Raw genomic sequence first — 15,447 nt, forward strand, 5'->3', positions numbered from 1 at the left:
TCCCATCTCCTTAAATTCCCACCTTTTTGTAGTTTCTTCAGTTTTAATCTACAGTTCATAACCAACAGAGTGTGGTCAGAGTCCACATCTGTCCCTGGAAATGTCTTACAATTTAAAACTTGGTTCCTAAATCTCTGTCTTACCATTATATAATCTATCTGATACCTTCTAGTATACATGTCGGATTCTGTAAGGTCCATTTTAAATCAGAAAGAATTTGTGACTCAAGTGTTTCTTCTTATGTGACAATGAACGCGCTTTAATGAGAAATTTCTGACCAGTATATAGTTTCTTTGCATTTGCTTTAGAGTGTAGTTTTCTCCTTTTGTCTGCAGCAAAATTTATATTTTTAATAGCCAAATCAATTATGCCTTTGTGTCAAAGTTTACATCTATTCGGAAAAGGTACAAGCTCTCTGATTCTGTTTCGATGGTTCTTCATTCTTCAGTACAAGAATAGGTGGTAAAGCAGTGGAGTCATGAGGCATTTCAGTCAACATGTTTTGAAATAAGTATCAATATCTGTCCTAATACTGATGCTTTCTGTGGCAATACAGTCTGCAAAGCTTATTTATTTCTTTCGTAATCCGTTTAGATGGGTTACAATGTGATGAGTACAATGAAATAAAACCAGGTTTGATTTTATGATTCCGAAGCATGTGTGACCAAACAGCAGATCTGAATTGCGGACGGTTATCTGAAATTAATTTATGTAACGTGTCCAACTTCACGTAAGAAATTTTTAACCAAGGCGTTGGATACAGATCGTCCAGTGGCTTTATGTAACAGAGTGAAAGAAACAAATGTTGAAGTCAGTTCAAAAGCTACTAGAGCAGACGAGAATCCATTCGATGTTCTGACAAGGGGTCCCAATAAACCTACAGCTGCAAATTCCTTTAATTTAAAAGGAACTATAGGAAACAACGGAGCACGATGTGAGATGGTAGATGGTTTAGATGATTGACAAAGTTTACAAATAGACAAGACTCTCTTAATTCTCTTTTCCATTGTTAAAATAATAATTCGGCCAAAGAATATGATAACATTTTCGTGGACCAAAATTTGTATAGCTGAAATGAATGTACCAAATGAGCTTATTAACAAAATCGTCAGGGATGCAAAGTACCCATAGATTGTCATTAACAGTGCAGCGTTTGATCAGTATGTTGTATCTAACCAGATAATAATGCCGAATCTGTGTGTGTATCTTTGATGCCATTCACTTTTGATGTCTTTCCAAATCGGATTCTTATCTTGTTCATGACCAATGTCCTTTAAAGGTGTGGTGACCAAGTTTTAAAAGGCGACTTTCTGAATGTAAAGAATACTGAAATTTTTTTCGATGTTGCCTCCTGTGTTACTCTTCTCAAGGCCAGCCAGTGTATGTGATAGTACATCTGCAACAATGTTTTCCTTGCCGGGAATGTAGACTACTGTGAAGTGGAATTCTTGCAGAAACAATTCCCAACGTTTTCAGCTGTCCTGGTTTAATTTTGAAGATATAAGAAATTGTGATGCATGATGATCACTGTATATTTTTACATGTTTACCAGAAAGAAAGAAACGGAATTTGTTAAATGCCCAAACGATTCAATTCAGTAACGGAATAATTTTTTTCAGCTTTTGTTAGCAAGTGACTGGCAAAAGCAATGGTTTTCTGAATAGTAGTGTCATTTTCTATAGGTTCTTGAAATAAATGGGTACCAAGACCGACTTTAGAAGAATCCGTGCTAAGGCATAAATCTTGTGACAGATCTGGATGAGCTAGTGTGGGTGTGTTAAGTAGCGCTTCTTTCAAAAAATTGAATTCCAACTGTGCCTGTTCGTCCAAGTTCCAAATAGTACTTTTTCCAGTGAAAGAACAAAGTTTTGGTGTTACTAGAATTTGCATATTCAGAAAACGACGGTAAAAATTTACGAGACCTAGAGAACTGCGGACTTGTTTTTTTGTTGGATGGAACTTGAATGGGTCTGATTGCTTCTAACTTTTCAGGATTGAGCTAAATACTTTCAGAAGAAATAATGTGTCCCAAAACCTTTACCTTTGTCCTACCGAATTCAGACTTTTCCAAGTTAACTGTAATTCCAGATTCTGCAAAAATACACTCCTGGAAATTGAAATAAGAACACCGTGAATTCATTGTCCCAAAAAGGGGAAACTTTATTGACACATTCCTGGGGTCAGATACATCACATGATCACACTGACAGAACCACAGGCACATAGACACAGGCAACAGAGCATGCACAATGTCGGCACTAGTACAGTGTATATCCACCTTTCGCAGCAATGCAGGCTGCTATTCTCCCATGGAGACGATCGTAGAGATGCTGGATATAGTCCTGTGGAACGGCTTGCCATGCCATTTCCACCTGGCGCCTCAGTTGGACCAGCGTTCGTGCTGGACGTGCAGACCGCGTGAGACGACGCTTCATCCAGTCCCAAACATGCTCCATGGGGGACAGATCCGGAGATCTTGCTGGCCAGGGTAGTTGACTTACACCTTCTAGAGCACGTTGGGTGGCACGGGATACATGCGAACGTGCATTGTCCTGTTGGAACAGCAAGTTCCCTTGCCGGTCTAGGAATGGTAGAATGATGGGTTCGATGACGGTTTGGATGTACCGTGCACTATTCAGTGTCCCCTCGACGATCACCAGTGGTGTACAGCCAGTGTAGGAGATCGCTCCCCACACCATGACGCCGGGTGATGGCCCTGTGTGCCTCGGTCGTATGCAGTCCTGATTGTGGCGCTCACCTGCACGGCGCCAAACACGCATACGACCATCATTGGCACCAAGGCAGAAGCGACTCTCATCGCTGAAGACGACACGTCTCCATTCGTCCCTCCATTCACGCCTGTCGCGACACCACTGGAGGCGGGCTGCACGATGTTGGGGCGTGAGCGGAAGACGGCCTAACGGTGTGCGGGACCGTAGCCCAGCTTCATGGAGACGGTTGCGAATGGTCCTCGCCGATACCCCAGGAGCAACAGTGTCCCTAATTTGCTGGGAAGTGGCGGTGCGGTCCCCTACGGCACTGCGTAGGATCCTACGGTCTTGGCGTGCATCCGTGCGTCGCTGCGGTCCGGTCCAAGGTCGACGGGCACGTGCACCTTCCGCCGACCACTGGCGACAACATCGATGTACTGTGGAGATCTCACGCCCCACGTGTTGAGCAATTCGGCGGTACGTCCACCCGGCCTCCCGCATGCCCACTATACGCCGTCGCTCAAAGTCCGTCAACTGCACATACGGTTCACGTCCACGCTGTCGCGGCATGCTACCAGTGTTAAAGACTGCGATGGAGCTCCGTATGCCACGGCAAACTGACTGACACTGACGGCGGCAGTGCACAAATGCTGCGCAGCTAGCACCATTCGACGGCCAACACCGCGGTTCCTGGTGTGTCCGCTGTGCCGTGCGTGTGATCATTGCTTGTACAGCCCTCTCGCAGTGTCCGGAACAAGTATGGTGGGTCTGACACACCGGTGTCAATGTGTTCTTTTTTCCATTTCCAGTAGTGTACATAACACACTGTTGAGGATGCGATTATGATGTTCCCATGAGTCTTCTGCTAGTAGAATATCGTCCACATATAAGGTGATATGACGTTTTAAGAACACAGGTAATATGGAATTTAGCCCACGAATGAATGCTGCTGAAGAAATGTTGAAACCAAAAGAAGTTTCCAAAACTGATAACAAACGCCGAAACAAAGAAAAGCTGTGTATTTTCGACATTATGGATGAAGTTTGATCTGATAAAAGCTGGATATGCGCCCAATAGAAGACAACACTTATACACCATTAAAATTTTGAAGAAGTTCTTCCAACGTTTGTGGTCTGTCTGTTTCAGGAATGATGATAGTATAGATTTGTCTCGAATCTAAGACAAGGTTGATCGATCGATTTTTACCCTCAACAACATGTAATTAATTGTTGTATGAGCCTACTGCAGGCTCAATAATGCCCTCGTCAAGCATACACTGTATATCTGTTCTAACACAGTCCCGGTAATGTTCCGGAATTACGTATGGTCTAACACAAAATTTAGTATGCTCACGAACACGAAACTGGTATTGAAACCCCTCGATTGTTCCTGTTTTGTGAGTAAAAACTGTGGAATGTGCTTGTAAAGCGTTAAAAAGGTCGTGTCTATCAGTGATATTACAGTTCTCAATTGTTTGAATTTTAATCTGAATTAAGTCATTAGTATGAAATACGTCGTCAGTATCATCCCTGTCAATACTTGCAGAGTGATTGTTAGTGTCAAGCTCCGTCGAAAATTCCGAACTGTTGTCTAACAAGAGGTGAAGCCAATTAATTTCCTCTTCATAGTTTGAGAGCCAATCTACAAATTTCAAAGCTATTGACTTACCTTCTTTCTATAAACTTATTTCAGCAACGTGAAAGTTTTTAAGATTGCTTTGTATGCATTGAAAAAGTCTACTCCCAATAGAATTTCTTTCGACAATAATGGAACAATAAGAAAATTCATAGTAAATTTGTGGTTTAGACAAAAGAATTCTAAGTTGGTTTGTTGGCATACATTTACACTTTTTCCAAAGATATAGCCTTGAAATTTAATCTTAGGTAACGGAAGTGTGGGGCAATCGTTCGATTTGTTGCAGTGGCTAAAAGCTGTTTCACTAATTACTGAAATGGTACTGCCAGAGTCAAGCACTGCCGTAAATTTTAAGTCACTTACTGTAATTTGAATTACAGTATATGCAGTGTTGTTCTGTTTTAAGTCGTGTTCTTGGAGTTAAATGTCCATAATGTCTTCCATTTTTACGTAATTAATAGCCATGACAGCTACATCGTCAGCTTCATAAGTACGCTTTGTGGCTGCCAACGGTGTGAGTCATTGTCTACTGTCTCTTTTTTGTCGCACGTCGTTATTGGGATTAAGAGACCTAACTTCTACAATTTCGACATGTCGAGAGGGCACTGCTCTGTTTGAATCACGCCAGTTGTGATAAAATTCTGGTCTGTAGTTAAGATTATATCGTCTGTCGTCTTGTTGGTAGTTTCCATACTTTCTTTCTTGTAGGTCCTGTGGTGGAGAATTTCTCCCTTAATAGTAACTGTGGTGTGGACCGTTGCATCTGAAACTTATTCTGTCTTCCTTGATAATAATTATTTTGGTTCCCATATTGTCTGTTTCTATGATTGTCTCTGTCATAGTCATTATCGCAGAGAGGTGATCTTTCCCTGTAATTAATGTATCATTGCTCATCCAACGGTTGTCATACGGGTGGTGTCTGTTCTGGTCACGATCTGCATTGTAAGAATAACCGTGTCGTGTCCAGTTATAATATCTGTCATCGCGGAATTGTGATGGATGTGACCTATAATTGTTGCGTTCCAGTTTTCGCGTTCCGCGATAGTCAGTGACAATTTCCAATTCTTGTAACAGTCTCTGAAAAGTTTCGATATCGTCTTTGTAACGTCCTGCCAAAATAATATGTCGTAAATGTCGTGTTGGATTAAGCAAATTAGAATAAGTTCTGAGGGTCTGTATGGGTTTGACAGATACTTATGCAACATGTCTTCAAAATATTTGACAAGACTGGAAAATTCAGATTGTTCGAAATGTTTCATCATTATGATGCTCTGTTTCACGCGATCTTGAGTAGCTTGAGACCAATATGCTTAGAGGAAGGCATGATAAAATTCTCCTTCCCTGTGACAATCGTGAATGACCGATTGCATTCTTACAGCTCGTTCATTCTCTAAGTAGCTACACATAAATTCCAATCTGCGCTCTAATGACCAGTTTGGAAGAAAACAATGAGAGAATTCCTGAAGCCATGATTGTGGATGAATGTCGTTGCCAGAATTCTTAAATGTTTTGAATTTATGTGTAGCAATGAACAGCCTATAGTCAAAGTCAGCATGACGGCGAGTCGCGTATCGGTCATTGTTACGTCGTGTCGGCGGTTCCATCTCAAAATTCGGTGCACTAGCCAATTTCTTTCATATTTTCCGAAATGCCCTGTGTTATTATTTTGTGGCTTTTCCGTATTTCTATGTCCCTCTTCCCGTATTAGAGTGCGAGTGTCCACTGAAATACGTAAATCTCGTATTATTTGTGCCAACTGATCTTGTACTTCCCGGATTTCTCATTTGTGTTGAGTATTAATTTGATTTTGATTTTGTTTGAATTTCCCAATTTTTTCGAACTCTTCTGTGTCAGTAAAGACTACCGGTCTTGTGTCATTCCTTCGATTATTTTTTCTGATAATGAACTGATTTCCTCCGTGTGTCTTTCTGAACCAAGTTTCAGAGTATCTACTGTGTCATTAAAGCTTTCCTGAGTTTTTGCAAGTGGCATAACCGAATCGGTAGATGCAACTGAGTCACCTTTTCCTTGCAAGGTATCGTGATTTTCATGAACAATAGTTTGCAATCCTTTTATGGCTGCTTCGTGATTTTGTAATCCATTTTCATGCCGCGAAAAAATAGGTTGAAAATGCTCACAAATTTGCGTTTTTGCATCATTACAGACTTTTTGACATTTCGATTCGATTTTAAGTAACTCAGCAGTTAAACTTTCGAGTGTTTGTGGAAGTGTTTTTTTTTTAATTTGTTTCTCATTTTATTCCATTTGTTGCAATAATAATGTATTAGTGTCTGGAAGATGTTCCTTTGTGCCTATTGGCAGTGCATTTGCACCAGCAGGATTCGTATTTTGAAAAGCAGAAAATGTGTCTTGACTTAACTGAGAAAAAGGTGAGGACACGAAACCTTAATCTACAGTATTGGCAAAATTTTGTCCGGTCATTTTGTATTCCTGAAGCGAGTTGCTGCCGACCGATCGATCGACAATGCTTCCAAGTTCACTCACTGTTTCACTGTCTACACCATTATTTGCCGCCTGGTCCATTTCCCCATGGACAATTACCAAATTACTATCCTGAATATTTGCTAATTCATTACATGGTGTGCTAACACACTACTCTCTTCTTCACTGGCATTTCTCAGTTTGCTTTGTAGCCTAGTGTTAAGTTTTTCACACGCTATAATTGTCACAATATTTCACACGATAACACAGAAAACCACAATTTGAAGAGCAAAAATAAGAAAACACATTGACATAGCACTGAAAAAAATATCTAATTAATTGCAAACGCGGCTGCGAAATACTTGGTGCTAGTCTACATGCATTCCACAACTGTTTTACTGTACAACAATGAAAAACTACAACTACAAAGGAAATTCTCTGTACAATTACACCCTAGCAGCCGGCCGGTGTGGCCGAGCGGTTCTAGGCGCGTCAGTCTGGAACAGCGCGACCGCTACGGTCGCAGGTTCGAATCCTGTCTCGGGTATGGATGTGTGTCATGTCCTTAGGTTAGTTAGGTTTAAGTAGTTCTAAGTTCTAGGGGCTGATGACCTGAGATGTTAAGTCCCATAGTGCTCAGAGCCATTTGAACCATTTTTGAACACCCTAGCGATAAACAATAAATACACCAATTACTCAATCTATAAGGAAAAAATTAGAAGATTCCAGTGAGGTATCCTGGCAGGGTCGACATATGAAACGTCCCCTTAGAAAAATTATAAATGACTGTGATAGTAAACTTCTACGTTATTCGACACAAAGACAGCTGAGTATAACTGAATGTACTCAGACAGTTCTTTCTTTATTTATTCTGATCACCACTAAACTGACACAAAATATTTTTTTAGCGCAACGCAATCTGACTTTCAATAATCCCTACAAAAGAATGGCCCTGATATCAATAACCTATACCTTTCATGAATCACTTACCCCACAAAAAATTCGTTACTCGAACTACTGCAATACAGCAAACGCCAATACTGCCAGATAAATAAATAATTCTAACTACTAAAGGCACTAACTACTAATAGGCATAATTAGCAAATGAAAGATTTTGATAGAGAACAAACAATGCATTTACCTTAGTAGCATATATATATATATATATATATATATATATATATATATATATATATGTGTGTGTGTCCAGATCGTCCGTTCAAAACTCAGTCATCTCTCTCCCCACATCCACCACTGCTGGCGGCACACCTCCAACTGCGCAACGCTATGTGCTGTTCCCATCCAACTGCCCAACACTACACAAGCGAGTATTCCAACAATGAGTCCTACCAGCCACAGATAGCACACATCGCAGTCAGTGATTTTCATACAGAATTCTAAGTGGCGTTACCAACATAGAAACCTAACCATCCTGCTTACAGTTTCTTTGTTATAGATATTTTATCTTACGTGCCCATTATGTAATAAATGTGGGTAGTATAGACTGTGTACCTTTAAGAGAGAGCTGTTATCATGGATCAGTCCATGTTAACTAGGGCGAAAGCGCGCTTAGTAGCACAACAGAGCACTAGTTGTAACAATATAGAAACAGCAGATACAAGGGGTAGTCAAGAAAGCCTATGAGATGAAAAAGAGTTAGTTATGCTAGCAGCACAAGGCACTGGTGAGGAGAATACCGATACAAGGGAATTTCGTGACGATGATAGACACAGTCAAGCCCGTGGTGGGCAATCTGATAGCGAATATGAGGAACAGTGTCACACTGAGTCAATCGTAAAGATACGGGACTATAACGTAGGGAGTCAAAGTGAACGCAAAACAACTAAGAATTGTGGTAGACGCCGTCAGTGGCACGGTCAGGAGGCAGCATATCAGGGGCGGGTGATGAATACCAAGAAATGGAAAGGGAGAAGGGGAGAAGATCATCTAAGAGTAGCGGAAGAGAAAGGGACAATAGGAGAGAAGATTTAGATAAGACAGTTGTGTTGAACATCCTTGCATACCTGAGAGCAATGGGAAGTGAAATGGGAAGTAAAATTCAAAAGGTCAGCTCTGAATTGGGAGAGCACATAAAAAAGGGGAATGATGAAGTACGCTCTGAAATGGGAAGTAAAATTCAAAACGTTAGTGTAGAAATTTATTCAATAAAACGTGAGATGAGGGAAGTTAAAAATGAGGTAGTGATGCTCCGAACAAAACTAGAACGTGAGATTGCGGAGGTAAGAAGAACCGTGAAAGAGGCGATATTACAAGCGAGGAGGGCGAAGCGGATTGCTCTTGAAACATTGAAAAGACGGAGAACACGACAAAGATGGGTAGAGGTGCATTAACGAAGTTTCAGAGGGGCGGGAAGCAAGTAGAAATAGCGCAGCTACAAAAGACAGGAATTGCACCAAATGAGGAATTTACTGAGGAGCTCTTCCAATTGAAACAGTACATAGAAAGTGAAATTAAGCAAATTATCTCAGGACGTCAGATCGAAACCAAGGCAAAAATCACCTCTCAGAAAAGAAATAGTTGGCGATTTGGAAACAACCGAAAGAGCCAGTCCAAATTGTTCACGATCATGTCCAAGCCCAAACAATATTAGAATGTGCTCAAATATAAGAGTTGCTCGTCAACTACAGACTGTAAGCGTATGTACAGAGCAACGAAATATCGCGAGAGATGTGGTCCCCGCGTCTTCACGGGGCACGATTGGATCGCAAATTACGAATACGGGGAACAGCAATGAAATATTTCATATGCAAAATTGTTATCCGATAATGCGCATCACGGAACATTATTCCAGTGAGGAAAACGCGACAGGGAATAGAAGAGTGGATGCCCAAGGTAACGGTAGGCAGCGAACGTTAGCGCCAAGTGCGAATGTGATAGGCCGCGCGGGAAGAAACTCTAATGAAATTTTCGATTTTAAGCATTTTATCTCGGTATGAAAATTTCAGTATTACAAAGACGAGGGTAATGTTTTACACCCGAAAACCTTTATTCGTCAATTTGATTTATCATTGCCTCCTCAGTGGCCTCTATTGTATAAACTGGACTTCATATGTTCACATGTCGAGGGAACAACGGCCGAACGCATGCAGAATATTGCAAAAATGTGCAAGTCATACGAAGAGTTTCGTGACGCATTTTTAAACAAATAATGGTCCAAGGAGACACAGGACAGGATCAAGCAGGAAATAATGATGAGCAGAGACTTGGAGAATTCAGGGTTCCATAGTCCGGTGAGGATTTTCGAAAACTTGACCAAGAAAAATCAGTATTTGGACGACCCATGCACACCGGCTGAGACCATAAGGTTATGTTACCAGCAAACGCTCGTCGGCCGATGTGGAAGTGATGTAGAAGGGTTCAAAGGTATGCTAAGAGAGTTGGAGTTCGCTTTCAGCGAGCAGCAGGCGCGAGAAAAACGTAGGCAGAGCGACGCGCAAGGTGAAAGAAGGGAGAACAAGGGAGGGAATAATAGAGGGCGTAATTGGCAAAACAATTTTAATCGTCTGCGTCACCAAAACATGGACCAGAGAGATAGTAGTGGGAATAATGGACAGTGGAGGAACTATGGCAGAGAATATAGGCAACAAAATGACCGAAGATGGGAACCACAAAATAATGGCGCATCATGGGGCGACATCAGAGAAACTCGTCGACGGTCGGATCAAGGACAGGGTGGAATGAATAGCAACAGGCCCGGTAACAATCAGCTGAAATTAGACCACCTAACCCTGGGAGAGTACGGCAAAATGATATAGAATAAGTAGGAAGAATTAAAGTGAGCTTGTATGGCAAAAGTATAGTATTGTATATAGTTAGCAGTTAAGTATTACACTGAAGGGATTTGTAGATTTATCAAATTTTCTATAATATTATCATGTTAAAAAGAGTTACTACAGTACATAAAAGGGCAGGATGTCATGGGTAAGAAAATTAGGGTTGCTTCTTTGTGTAGGCTATAGCTATGTGTACAGCAAACTGAGAGTACAATTTTAGAAGATGTTTAGAGTTTGAGATATTCTGTCTGTCCATGAAGGCATAAAGTGAAACTGAGAGACGTGTGGTACTGCAAAAATTTTGTACAGATGTGTGAATAGATAAAAATTGTTAACCAGTTGATGTGGAACGTATTAGGAGAGAATTCAGTAAAAAAAAATTAGAAATGAGTGTCTATTTTACATGTTTAGCAATAGGATCATAAATGAGTGACTTGCTAATAAGGTTTGCGGTGACACGCAGGTGCGTCGTCCAAGTATAATTTGTCTCCATTCAGAGAAACGGGAGTTCAATAGGTGGCACGAGAGTGCACCGTTCTTTGTATGGCAAAGTTGTATTTATGCTGTCCAAAGAGACGGAATAATTGTGTACATGGTGGCCAGTTATGCGGAATTCCGTATGAGCTCACCGAAATATTGAGTGTTACAGGGACATGAAATGGAAGTGTAATAAGGGGATATAGACAGGTTAACTGTAATAAAGGAAGGGTACGAAGCTGTATGTTCAAAGCACATGGCACAGCGGGTAATACATAAGGACATGGCAGTCGTGCAGACGAGCAGTGATTTTACACAATGTACTAAAATCTTTATATTTCCAGGTACCACTAATAAAATAAAATGCTACTTTATTAAGACGAAAAGAAGAGACCACCAGAGAAGGGTAACAGCAGCAGGTCCGAGAAAGGGGGACAGAGAAGAGATGGTATTACTAAGTTAAACCATGAGAAAAGGTACGTGAAAGCGCGATTAAAATAAAAGATCAGGGGAAAATCGCCCGCATTCTGAAGAAACTCCGGGTCGGAACTGTGTTTTGTCCTCCAAATAAAACTCGTGCACTGGTGTGGAGCGCCAAAGATGACCTCGGTTTGAGGAAGGCCGGCGTGTACCAGATTCCGTGTCAATGTGGCAAGTCGTATATTGGTCAGACGATGCGTACCGTCGAGGATCGATGTCGTGAACACCAGAGGCACACTCGACTGATGTATCCGAGCAAGTCGGCGGTCGCTGAACATTGTTTGTCGGAAAATCACGCCATGGAGTATGACCGCACGAGGATTCTGGTACAGACGTCGAGATACTGGGACAGCTTGTTAGAGAGGCCATCGAAATTCGCACCAATGTCGACCTCATAAACCGTGACTGTGGCTATAATCTTAGCAAGGCTTGGGAACCAGCGATTGGGTTAATCAAGAGTAAATCGAGCAAACGTATAGTTGTGACGACCACGGCGGACAGAGCCATCACACCGACGTCAAACCCAGTTCCCTCTGATCAGCCATAGCGTACGTATCTCCGTGCCGGCACGTTCACAGCAGCTCAGTCCGTCAGTTCACCTGATGATGGCGACATGTATGTTCGCCGAAATATTGTGCCCATTGGACACTATAGACCGGCAGCACACCCGTGGATATTTTGATTAAAAGATCAGTAATTGCACTAAACATGATACGTAGTGTGACTTGACCATAGGAAGCACGCAAAGAGCATGAAATAAAGAAGAGGCCCACCTAATCATTCATTCCATCGATAGCATGTGTAAGTTGTAGAAATTACTGCATAATTTCACTATTTCCAGACAACTATTTGCGGTAAAAACCGATCTTATCTGTGTTTTGTGAGAGGTTCACTCTACAGAAATCTCTACTGGTTTTGCAAAGGTTTTTACACTTCGCATAGTACGCTGAATAACAGAGAGCAAAGGAATTACCACTTTGAAGGACAAAAATCCCCGATGAGCCCCCAATTGCGGGCTTTCAAAATAAAATAGTGTGATGTGATGGCCCTCAACTACCTACCCTCAGACCCAAAGTTGAAATATTAGAAGTTTTTGCTGGTTTCGTTGTCTAGGGGCTGGGATAAGTAGTTGCCGGATTGCAAGCCAAATACTGCTGTGTCTACAATATACAATATGAATAGACACATGGATCGAATGGTCGAAGGTTCCTATCACTCGGAAATGGCGAATTTTTAATGAAACTTGGTGATCTATAAATGAAAGACTGCAATTAAATAAAATCTGTAAGTACTATCTTAAGGACTTTAAATGATGAGTGCGATAGCAGAAGTACCTTTAAGAATGCCGTTTAATCCTGCAAAACACTTACTGGTGTCGTTGGTCCAGCAATTAAACAAAATATAAGTTTAATAACAGGGAAACAACAGATTCCTACTGCACGTAATTAGGTATGAACAACAACATAGCTCGCGAGGTATCCACTTCTAAACGCATACTACGTCTTCACTGCAGAAGCCACAGAAATCACACAAGAGCACAAGTCGGCACTCCAGAAATATTTGAATCTCCCGCCATCACGCGCAAACTGCTCCACTCTCCAAGTCTTACCCGCGACTGTGTGTCGGTTGCGCCATACTGTCCAGCATTCTCTTCCCGTGTCCGGTGCGACTGTGCATCCGTCGCGCCGTACTGTTCAGGGACTCTCTCGTGTCCTCTCCCGTACTGTAGAACTCGGTGTCCTGTGCGACTGTCTGTCGCGTTACACTGTTCAGAACTGCATCGTGTTCTCCCCCGTACTGTCCCTCGCGCCGCACTGTTCAGAACTCGCTCTCCATTCACTTTGGTAGTTGCCTCCCTTAGTAACGAGCGCTGTGATTAGCGACTGCGTTCCCGTCATGTCTCCAAGCCAACGCACATTCACAAACATTATGAAAGACATTCGAAATACTGGATTTACATTTGAATAACTTGAAATTAAACAAATATTCGTATGGCACGACCATAAACACGCTCTAACACACATTATTAAATACATAAACAAATCAAATAAACATATATCAAACGGAATGAGATTTTCACTCTGCAGCGGAGTGTGCGCTGATATGAAACTTCCTGGCAGACTAAAACTGTGTGCCCGACCGAGACTCGAACTCGGGACCTTTGGTAGGAGACGAGGTACTGGCAGAAGTAAAGCTGTGAGTACGGGACGTGAGTCGTGCTTCGGTAGCTCAGTTGGTAGAGCACTTGCCCGCGAAAGGCAAAGGTCCCGAGTTCGAGTCTCGGTCGGGCACACAGTTTTAATCTGCCAGGAAGTTTCATATATCAAACGAATAGAAACAAAAGGTGGCCAGTAGCCTAATGTCCCTGTGCTTTTTAAATCACAGAAAATAATTTACCAATTTCTTCATGAATAGTATATATCGGATATAAACAATGACATAGATGAATAATTATATTTATAAGCATGCTGCTACCGATTTTTCGTGTAACTGTGGAGTACTTATGGCCTGACGCGATCGGTAGTAATCTGCCACTTTGACCTCCACTAACTCATGTACTACTCAAGCTACATGCCTGTAATTTATACCAAATTAGGTTTACACTATTAGCTTTCTAAAGACATGTCGATCGACAAAATCGGATGAACTGTTTAGATTTTGGGAATTCGTTGCTGGGTGTTACTTGTATAATTTACAGTCAGATACTAAACTTTAAACTAATAAAGGTATTGAAAAATCTGATTACACCGTCAGAATTGACGTGCAAATAATGGTAACATACATGTTTCTTTTTAAGGTACCATGATTCCTCTGGCTTTTATTAATTTCTATATGAACCGTGAAATGTCTGCCATTATGGCTTCACTAAGTCTGCCATCTTTGGCACTCGTGCCATGACTCCTTTAGTCACACAGCGTCACCATGGAATTCCCAGCCACAGTCCCTAGACCCCAGCTAACGTTCGGCACCAACCAGCCGCGGCCCGCCGAGAGGCCCCAGCGTGGCCACGTCAACCTAGAACTTAGAATATTTTCAGGGTGCCACAACTCGCCTGTTACCTCACAAAACGTACCTGTCAGAGAGCTGAAATCCTGGCGATTTCAGTATGAGGTGCACCCGTTTGCTGGTCTGGCCAACCAATTTGACTCACAGGCGCGACAGCGTGTGCTGGAATTGTCATATGTCCGATGGCCGACTCAGGACAAATAAACTCATCCATGTGACACACGATATGTCTGACATGATATGCAGTTCCACTTTCAGTACACTTAAAAATTTGCCATTTGTTCTTAGCCCACCACAGGTTGCATACCACAAGTCTCACACACTAATGAAAGACCTGAAGTTCTCAACCAAGAGAGGGCCAGAAGATGAAGACCGCAAACTATCACAGTCACTTTCCACCAAATCTCGTACAGGAGCCAAATCAATTGAAAAAACGCCTCCACTCATTGAATTTCCCCTTTTGACTGTTCTGCTGGCCTGGTAGCCAACCCAGACACGGCACCGCAGTTCCCACGCGGGAGGAGTTAGACTCTGCTTTACATGTCCTGAGGGAAGCCAATCAGCGACTCAAAATCTCTCTTGTCATGGAAAAGAAGATTTTAGACTAGGGAGGCGTCGATCTCACGGTAAGCAGGCCATGATTTGGCAAAAAACGTCTAACTAGGCGAGACCACAGTCTCTCTTCATGGTGGAATCTACTAATCTTTCCACGCCAACCATTTCCAATTTCTAAATGAAGGCTGATTAGCTTTCTACACAGTCATGCCTGTGAAATATATGTTTTTGTTTTTTTCCGCTTGCGAAAAGAACCTGGGGACTTCCTGGAATCAGTGGAGCAACAGTCTTGTCTCCACTAAACATGTGCACCAACCACTCTGATCGTATCGCCCCAGCTTCTAATAT

The sequence above is a fragment of the Schistocerca serialis genome, chromosome 5 (genome assembly GCF_023864345.2).
Source record: "Schistocerca serialis cubense isolate TAMUIC-IGC-003099 chromosome 5, iqSchSeri2.2, whole genome shotgun sequence".
NCBI lineage: Eukaryota > Metazoa > Arthropoda > Insecta > Orthoptera > Acrididae > Schistocerca > Schistocerca serialis.